This window comes from Monodon monoceros, unplaced genomic scaffold, assembly GCF_005190385.1.
Source record: "Monodon monoceros isolate NGI ecotype Baffin Bay Population unplaced genomic scaffold, NGI_Narwhal_1 Super_Scaffold_14, whole genome shotgun sequence".
In the NCBI taxonomy this organism is placed as follows: Eukaryota; Metazoa; Chordata; class Mammalia; order Artiodactyla; family Monodontidae; genus Monodon; species Monodon monoceros.
In genome coordinates, this window is record NW_021703770.1 from 21,579,888 (window position 1) to 21,589,417 (window position 9,530).

At 38.7% G+C, this 9,530-nt stretch overlaps 1 pseudogene; it reads left to right on the forward strand.

Annotated features, from left to right (window-relative positions):
• Nucleotides 1-2,863: 2,863 nt before the first annotated feature.
• Nucleotides 2,864-3,338, forward strand: LOC114895678 (annotated as a pseudogene).
• Nucleotides 3,339-9,530: the final 6,192 nt, after the last annotated feature.

Consider the following 9,530-nt stretch of genomic DNA (forward strand, 5'->3'; position numbering starts at 1 on the left):
AATGCACCTTGAAGTTAACAATTTGGAGGAAAAACCAAAAAAGTCATCTATGCACGTATTTTTCATTTGTCTTAAAAAGATTACTTTGTAATAGAGTCACTACATTCCTTACTGAGATCTTTAATACAATTGTTTAAGAGTTTTTACCTCATATCAATGAAGACATCACTAACATTATAAATAGAAAATTCATATTTTAAACTACAAATACTTGTGCTCTGAACACATTCATATTTATATGTATTCAACCTATTGTTTTACTTTAGATGTATTAGGAAGTTATTGCAAGAAATACATAATAAACGTCTAACACATTTCTCTCTCTTCACTGACTCCTTTCCCAGTTATCAACTAATCAGCTGTCAACATCATTATTCTAAAATTTAAGGATCTTTGTTTTACTTTCTGGCTTAAAATGTTTCCATGATGCACAGTGCCTACCTACTGGATGAATGCCACTTACCTAAGCATGGTAGTCAAGGTCCTTCATGATCCAGACCTTATTATCTCTCTAATTTCAATTTCGGCCATTCACAGTCAGCTTCTATGTGCACTATACCTCCTCCAAAAGGAAAAAGACTTGTTATTTCCCAAATCCTCACATAAGCCTTGCTGTATCATATTTTCATGTATAATTACCCCTGCAAGAAATACCCTTCACCCACTGTCATTCTCTAAAGCTTCTATTCATCCTTAAAAACAGCTTAGATTCTCTTCCTCTGAGTAAGCTTTCACTATCCTTTCCTCTTCCACCCAGGCAGCTAAGTAAAACTCTTCTGGGTTCTAATGACACTCTCTGGGGATAACTGCTACAGCCCTCAGCTTATCAGTGATTCAGAAGGCTTTTGTGCAAGTTTGTTTCACCCTGAGTGCTGATGCTTTTCTTTCTTTCTCTTGTTCCCAGAATCTAACTCAGGGTTTAATTAGGTAATAGTTGCCTATTCAAAATAAACATTTGTTGAATACTTAATATATTCAGGTCTTCTGATCTGGTGCTGGTTTTGGGAAATTAAAGGAGGTAAGTAGAGAAGCCATTCATCTGAGGTCATGGACATTCTATTACCTTTATTTACTAGTGGGTCTCAAATTTTACCCTGGTTTGAATCTCTTTGTTAAAACACAGATTGCTTGGCCTCCTCCCAGAGTTTCAGATTCTGTAGGTCTAGCCTGGAGCCACATAATTTGCATTTCTAACCAGCATCCAGTTGCCGTTTCTGCTGCTCAAGGACCACAATTTAAGAACTATTGCTCTATATCCACACAAGGACCAAGATGCTAAAAGAAAATATGTATATTTAATAAAAGCTTATCTAACTGGTCTTGTTTTATTTATAAAGACAACCTTAGTACAGAATATGATTTATTCTGTTCCTTTCTAAATCAAGAGACATAAAAAGATATTTTATTTTACATTATTTATATATATTTTATTTTATTCAATAATGAAGATCAATATTCTGAGTTTTCCATCATAATCATATATTTCCCTCCCCCTTCCCCCTCCCTCTTCCATTACTTTCCCATATGTTTAACAGATGCATTTTTTAAAAAAATGTTGACAATGTTAGTTTTCTTTCAAAATAGTGGAACTTAACTCTTTTGCAGGGAGGGACAGATTATCATAACCCTGCATCTTCCCATGAAAGCAATTAACCCATTCTCCAGAAAACTGTATATACAGAACTGAGAGTACAGAAATAAAACATAGAGCTATGGCCAATTGCTTTTTGACAAGGATGCCAATTCCACTCAATGGGAAAGAATAATCTCTTCCACAAATGGTGCTGGGACAATTGGATTTCTATGTGCAAAAGAATTTCATTGAACACCTACTTTATTTCATATACAAAAATTGACTAAAAATGGATCAACAATATAAGTGCTAAAAACTGTAAAATCTTAGAAGAAAACCTAGGGATAAATCTTCATGACCTTGGGATTGGCAATGGATTCTTAAATATGACACCAAAAGCACAGCAGCAACCACAAAAAAATAAGTTGAACTTTATCAAAATTTAAACATTTTGTGTATGTAGGACATTATCAAGGAGTTGAAAAGATAGCCTAAAGAATGGGAGAAAATATTTGCAAATCCTAGATCTGATAAACATTTAAAATTCAATATATTTAAAGAACTCTTAAAACTCAACAAAAAGACAAACGATGGGCAAAGGACTTGCATAGACATTTCTCCAAAGACATACAAATGGCCTATAAGAACATGAAAAGACATTCAACATCGTTAGTCACTAGAGAAAGGCAAATCAGAACCACAATAAGATATCATTTCACATGTACTAAGATGGATATAAGAAAATAAAATTTAAAAATGAAAATAATGAGTGTTAATGAGGATGTGGAGAAACTGGAATTTTGGTACATTATTGGTGGAAATGTAAAATGGGAAAACAGGTTGTTCCTCAAAAAACTAAATATAGAGTTGCCATATGACCTAGCCATTCCACTCCTAGGTTTATACTTCCCCCAGTTGAAAACAGGGATCCAAAAAAATGTTCAATGAAGCATTATTCACAATAGACAAAAAGTAAAAACAAACAAACAAAAAATGTGTCCATCAACAGAAAAATGGATAAGCAAATTGTGATATATACATACAACAAAATATTATTAAGCCCTAAAAAGGTATGAAATCCTGATGCACGCTACGACATGGACAAACCTTGAAAACACTGTTATAAATGAAATAATTGGACATAAAAGGACAAATACTGTATAATTCCAGTTAATGATATATCTAGAATAGGGAAATTCATAGAGACAGAAAGTAGGTTAAAGGTTACCAAGGGTTTCCTCTGGGCAGGAAGGGGAGGTGAAGGAATAGTCAGCAGTTCAGCCCAGGAAAATGGCCAGGAAGAAGCTGCAGAGGTTCCTGAGTGACCAGGGTGACAAAGAGCGTAGCCTGACCACAGAAATCCTGGATGTTTGGTCCCTTAGTTTTAATACCAGATTGAGGTGGTCTGGTATATGCTTTGTATGCAGCATTTTCTATTCTATCCTTGGAACTGGATTGCTATGGCTTCCTGGTGGCATGAAACTTTTGGCAGTGTTTTACAGCCTGGGAAATAATCCTGCATGAGTCAGTATGAGATTTTTAATGGGCTCTGTGAAGCAACTGATGAAAATATTTGAAACAAGATTGCCTGCAACAATTATTATTCTTTTTTGTTTGTTTCATATTTACACTGTGTGCTTATTTTTGGTGACATAAGAAGGGAATGAATATGTTGCAGTTCTTGTGAAGAGCCTAATATAGTCTATCATGCATCTTATATGCAAAAGATGCAGTCATGAAAGGCTATTTTTCTCTCCTAAGTTGAAAATCAGAAACTCTTTGAAAACAGTGTTTGAAAGTGTATGCTGTGGTTTTGGTGAAGTATGATTTTCTTGATACAATAATCATTCCAAAAAAATGCAATAATTTAAGACCATTTGTATTCTGCTACAAACTACATGGTTGAATAAACAGTTAAATGCTTGTAAATTTAAAAAATTTTTTTATACAGCAGGATCTTTTTAGTCATCAACTTTATACACAACAGCGCATACATGTCAATCCCATTCGCCCAATTCACCACACACCTCCCCCGCCATTTTCCCCTCTTGGTGTCCATACGTTTGTTCTCTACATCTGTGCCTCAATTTCTGCCCTGCAAACCGGTCCATCTGTACTATTCTTCTAGGTTCCACATATATGTGTTAATTTACGACATTTGTTTTTCTCTCTCTGACTTACTTCACTCTGTATGACAGTCTCTAGATCCAACCACGTCTCAACAAATGACACAATTTCGTTCCTTTTTATGGCTGAGTAATATTCCATTGTATATATGTACCACATCTTCTTTATTCATTCATCTGTCGATGGGCATTTAGGTTGCTTCCATGACCTGGCTATTGTAAATAGTGCTGCAATGAACATTGGGGTGCATGTGTCTTTTTGAATTATGGTTTTCTCTAGGTATATGCCCAGTAGTGGGATTGCTGGATCATATGGTACTTCTATGTTTAGTTTTTTAAGGAACCTCTATACTGTTCTCCATAGTGGCTGTATCAATCTACATTCCCACCAACAGTGCAAGAGGGTTCCCTTTTCTCCACACCCTCTCCAGCATTTGTTATTTGTAGATTTTCTGATGATGCCCATTCTAACTGGTGTGAGGTGATACCTCATTATAGTTTTGGTTTGCATTTCTCTAATAATTAGTGATGTTGAGCAGCTTTTCATGTGCTCATTGGCCATCTGTATGTCTTCTTTGGAGAAATGTCTATTTAGGTCTACTGCCCATTTGGGGATTCGTTTTTTTTTTTTTTTTTTTTTTTTGTGGTACACGGGCCTCTCACTGTTGTGGTCTCTCCTGTTGCGGAGCACAGGCTCCAGATGTGCAGGCTCAGCGGCCATGGCTCACGGGCCTAGCTGCTCTGCGGCATGTGGGATTTTCCTGGACCAGGGCACGAACCCGTGTCCCCTGCATCAGCAGATGGACTCTCAACCACTGCGCCACCAGGGAAGCCCTGTTTTTTTAATAATGAGCTGCATGAGCTGTTTATATATTTTGGAGATTAATCCTTTGTCCGTTGATTCATTTGCCAATACTTTTTCCCATTCTAAGGGTTGTCTTTTCATTTTGTTTATGGTTTCCTTTGCTGTGCAAAAGCTTTGAAGTTTCCTTAGGTCCTATTTGTTTATTTTTGTTTTTATTTCCATTACTCTAGGAGGTGGATCAAAAAAGATCTTGCTGTGATTTATGTCAAAGAGTGTTCTTCCTATGTTTTCCTCTAAGAGTTTTATAGTGTCCAGTCTTACATTTAGGTCTCTAATCCATTTTGAGTTTATTTTTGTGTATGGTGTTAGGGAGTGTTCTAATTTGATTCTTTTACATGTAGCTGTTCAGTTTTCCCAGCATCACTTATTGAAGAGACTGTCTTTTCCCCATTGTATATCCTTGCCTCTTTTGTCATAGATTAGTTGACCATAGGTGTGTGGGTTTATCTCTGGGCTTTCTATCTTGTTCCATTGATCTGTTTCTGTTCTTGTGCCAGTACCATATTATCTTGATTACTGTAGCTTTGTAGTATAGTCTGAAGTCAAAGAGTCTGATTCCTCCAGCTCCATTTTTTTCCCTCAAGACTGCTTTGGCTATTTGGGGTCTTTTGTGTCTCCATACAAATTTTAAGATTTTTTCTTCTAGTTCCGTACAAAATGCCATTGGTAATTTGATAGGGATTGCATTGAATCCATAGATTGCTTTGGGTAGTATTGTCATTTTCACGATATTGATTCTTCCAGTCCAAGAACATGGTATATCTCTCCATCTGTTGGTATCATCTTTAATTTCTTTCATCAGTGTCTTATAGTTTTCTGCATACAGGTCTTTTGTCTCCCCAGGTAGGTTTATTCCTAGGTATTTTATTCTTTTTGTTGCAATGGTAAATGGGAATGTTTCCTTAATTTCTCTCTCAGATTTTTCATCATTAGTGTATAGGAATGCAAGAGATTTCTGTGCACTAATTTTGTATCCTGAAACTTTACCAAATTCATTGATTAGCTCTAGTAATTTTCTGGTGGCATCTTTAGGATTCTCTATGTATAGTATCATGTCATCTGTAAACAGTGACAGTTTTACTTCTTCTTTTCCAATTTGTATTCCTTTTACTTCTTATTCTTCTCTGATTGCTGTGGCTAGCACTTCCAAAACTATGTTGAATAATAGTGGTGAGAGTGGACATCCTTGTCTTATTCCTGATCTTAGAGGAAATGCTTTCAGTTTTTCACCATTGAGAAGGATGGTTGCTGTGGATTTGTCATATATGGCCTTTATGATGTTGAGGTAGGTTTTCTCTATGCCCACTTTCTGGAGAGTTTTTATCATAAATGGGTGTTGAATTTTGTCAAAAGCTCTTTCTGTATCTATTGAGATGATCATATGGTTTTTATTCTTCAGTTTGTTAATATGGTGTATCACACTGACTGATTTGTGTATATTGAGGAATCCTTGCATCCCTGGGATAAATCCCACTTGATCATGGTGTATGATCCTTTTAATGTGCTGTTGGATTCTGTTTACTAGTATTTGGTTGAGGATTTTTGCATCTATATTCATCAGTGATATTGGTCTGTAATTTTCTTTTTTTGTAGTATCTTTGTCTGGTTTAGGTATCAGGTGATGGTGGCCTCACAGAATGAGTTTGGGAGTGTTCCTTCATGTGCAATTTTTTGGAAGAGTTTGAGAAGGATGGGTGTTAGCGCTCTCTAAATGTTTCATAGAATTCACCTGTGAAGCCATCTGGTCCTGGACTTTTGTTGTTGGAAGATTTTTAATCACAGTTTCAGTTTCATTACTTGTGATTGGTCTGTTCATATTTTCTATTTCTTTCTGGTTCAGTCTTGGAAGGTTATACCTCTCTAAGAATTTTTCCATTTCTTCCAAGTTGTCCATTTTATTGCCCTAGAGTTGCTTGTAGTAGTCTCTTAGGATGCTTTGTATTTCTGCAGTGTCTGTTGTAACTTCTCCTTTTTCATTTCTAATTTTATTGACTTGAGTCCTCTCCCTCTTTTTCTTGATGAATCTGGCTAATGGTTTATCAATTTTGTTTACCTTCTCAGAGAACCACTTTGAGATCTCTGGAGAGCGATCTCTGGGAGAGCTTTTGTCGTTTGATATTATGTGGAGCTGGGAGGTCTCTGGTGGACCAATGTCCTGAACTCGGCTCTCCCACCTCAGAGGCATAGGCCTAACAGCTGGCTGGAGCACCAAGATCCTGTCAGCCACACAGCTCAGAAGAAAAGGTAGGAAAAAAAGAAACAAAGAAAGAAAGAAAGAGAGAAAGATAGAAAGAAAGAAAGAAAGAAAGAAAGAAAATAAAGTTATTAAATAAAAAATAATTATTAAAAAATATTAAAGAGTAATTAAAAAAAAAGAAAAGAAAGAAGAGAGCAACCAAACCAAAAAACAAATCCACCAATGATAACAAGCACTAAAAACTATACTAAAAAAAAAAACCCAAAAACAAAAACAAAAAAAATGGACAGACAGAACCTTAGGATAAATGGTGAAAGCAAAGCTATACAGACAAAATCACACAAAGAAGCATACACATACACACTCACAAAAAGAGAAAAAGGAAAAAATTATATATATCGTTGCTCCCAAAGTCCACCACCACAATTTTGGGATGATTCTTTGTCTATTCAGGTATTCCACAGATGCAGGGTACATCAAGTTGATTGTGGAGATTTAATCCACTGCTCCTGAGGCTGCTGGGAGAGATTCCCCTTTCTCTTTGTTCACACAGCTCCTGGGGTTCAGCTTTGGATTTGGCCCTGACTCTGTGTGTAGGTCACCTGAGGGTGTCTGTTCTTTGCTCAGATAGGATGGGGTTAAAGGAGAAGCTGATTCGGGGGCTCTGGCTCACTCAGGCCGGGTGGAGGTAGGGGTATGGATGCGGGGCAAGCCTGCGGCGGCAGAGGCCGATGTGACGTTGCAGCAGCCTGAGATGCGCCGTATGTTGTCCCAGGGAAGTTGTCCCTAGATCACGGGATTCTGGCAGTGGCGAGCTGCACAGCCTCCCTGGAAGGGGGGTGTGGATAGTGACCTGTGCTCGCACACAGGCTTCTTGGTGGCTGCAGCAGCAGCCTTAGCATCTCATGCCCATCTCTGGTGTCCGTGCTGATAGCCGCGGCTCACGCCTGTCTCTGGAGCTCATTTAGGCAGTGCTCTGAATCCCCTCTCCTCACGCACCCCAAAACAATGGTCTCTTGCCTCTTAGGCAGTTCCATACATTTTCCCAGACTCCCTCCCGTCTAGCTGTGGCGCACTAGCCCCTTCAGGCTGTGTTCACGCCGCCAGTCCTCTCCCTGCGATCCGACCGTAGCCCAAGCCTCAGCTCCCAGCCCCCACCCGCCCCGGCAGGTGAGCAGACAAGCCTCTCGGGCTGGTGAGTTCTGGTCGGCACCGATCCTCTGTGCGGAAATCTCTCTGCTTTGTCCTTTGCCCTCTGCACCCCTGTTGCTGCGCTATCCTCTGGTCTGAAGCTTCCCCTCCTCCACCCCCCGTCTCCGCCCGCGAAGGGGCTTCCTAGTGTGTAGAAACATTTCCTCCTTCACAGCTCCCTCCCAGTGGTGCAGGTCCCATCCCTATTTTTTTGGTTCTGTTCTTTCTTTTTTCTTTTGCCCTACCCAGGTATGTGGGGAGTTTCTTGCCTTTTGGGAAGTCTGAGGTCTTCTGCTAGCGTTCAGTAGGTGTTCTGTAGGAGTTGTTCCACATGTACATGCATTTCTGTTGTATTTGTGGGCAGGAAGGTGATCTCCACGTCTTACTCTTGTGCCATCTTGAAGGTCTCTCCTCTGTTAAGTTTTGATAACCGTATTTTCATACACACCAAAAGAAAAATATACTTTTTAAAATATAAGTACTCTCTGTTAAGTTTTTCTTTTTTAAAGAAGATGTTGGGGGTAGGAGTTTATCAATTAATTTTTATTTTATTTTTGCTGTGTTGCGTCTTCGTTTCTGTGTGAGGACTTCCTCTAGTTGTGGCAAGCGGGGGCCACTCTTCACCACGGTGTGCGGGCCTCTCACTATGGCGGCCTCTCTTGTTGTGGAGCACAGGCTCCAGACACGCAGGCTCAGTAGTTGTGGCTCACAGGCCTAGTTGCTCCGCGGCATGTGGGATCCTCCCAGACCAGGGCTCGAACCCGTGTCTCCTGCATTAGCAGGCAGATTCTCAACCACTGCGCCACCAGGGAAGCCCATCTGTTAATTTTTAATAACCCTAGTATAAGATTTAAAATATTTTATGCACAACTCAGAGAAACTTTATATACTGTGAGCCAATGATGTAAGAAGAGCAGCTCTGGTCTTTTATTAGCAGTTATGATTTGTAGCAATCTTTATTGCCAATTTTCATAACTCTCCTTCCTCTTTTTTTCTTTTCTTTTCTTTTGTTTTCCCTCCTACAATCAAATCTTGAACTAGAGAGTTTGGCTCCTGGGATCAATCTCCACCAGACAACATGACGCAAAACTTCCATCTTGTCCCACACTTAAGCTGTTCCTGGCTGGAATTCAATCATATATAACACACATGGCTATTTCAAATTCAATAGAATTTGAAAAAAAAAGTTTGCTTCTGAGGAGACACTTGCTGTATACTAATAGGTATTATTTGAGGCTAGAAATATTGGAATTTAGAAGAACCCCTTGATAACTTCTCTTTTTCATATGTAACCAGGTTACTGAGGAATCTGAATGGCAGGTGTAGGATATAAACAAGGTATTAATCGGTTTTTCATCAACCATTGTCTTCAATTCCATTTTAGATTTTCCTTCTTGAGTCCTGAGTCCATCTGAGTAGATATGACAGCTTTATGTGTCAATTAGTCTGAGTCAAATAAACTCATTCTCACTTCAACTGAAAGACTTTATTTCCCCATTTTTCCTGCCTCTGAGATTGAGCTGACCTACAGTGTGGATGGTATAATCTGTTCTTTCAATTTTGCTATCCTCTTTACTT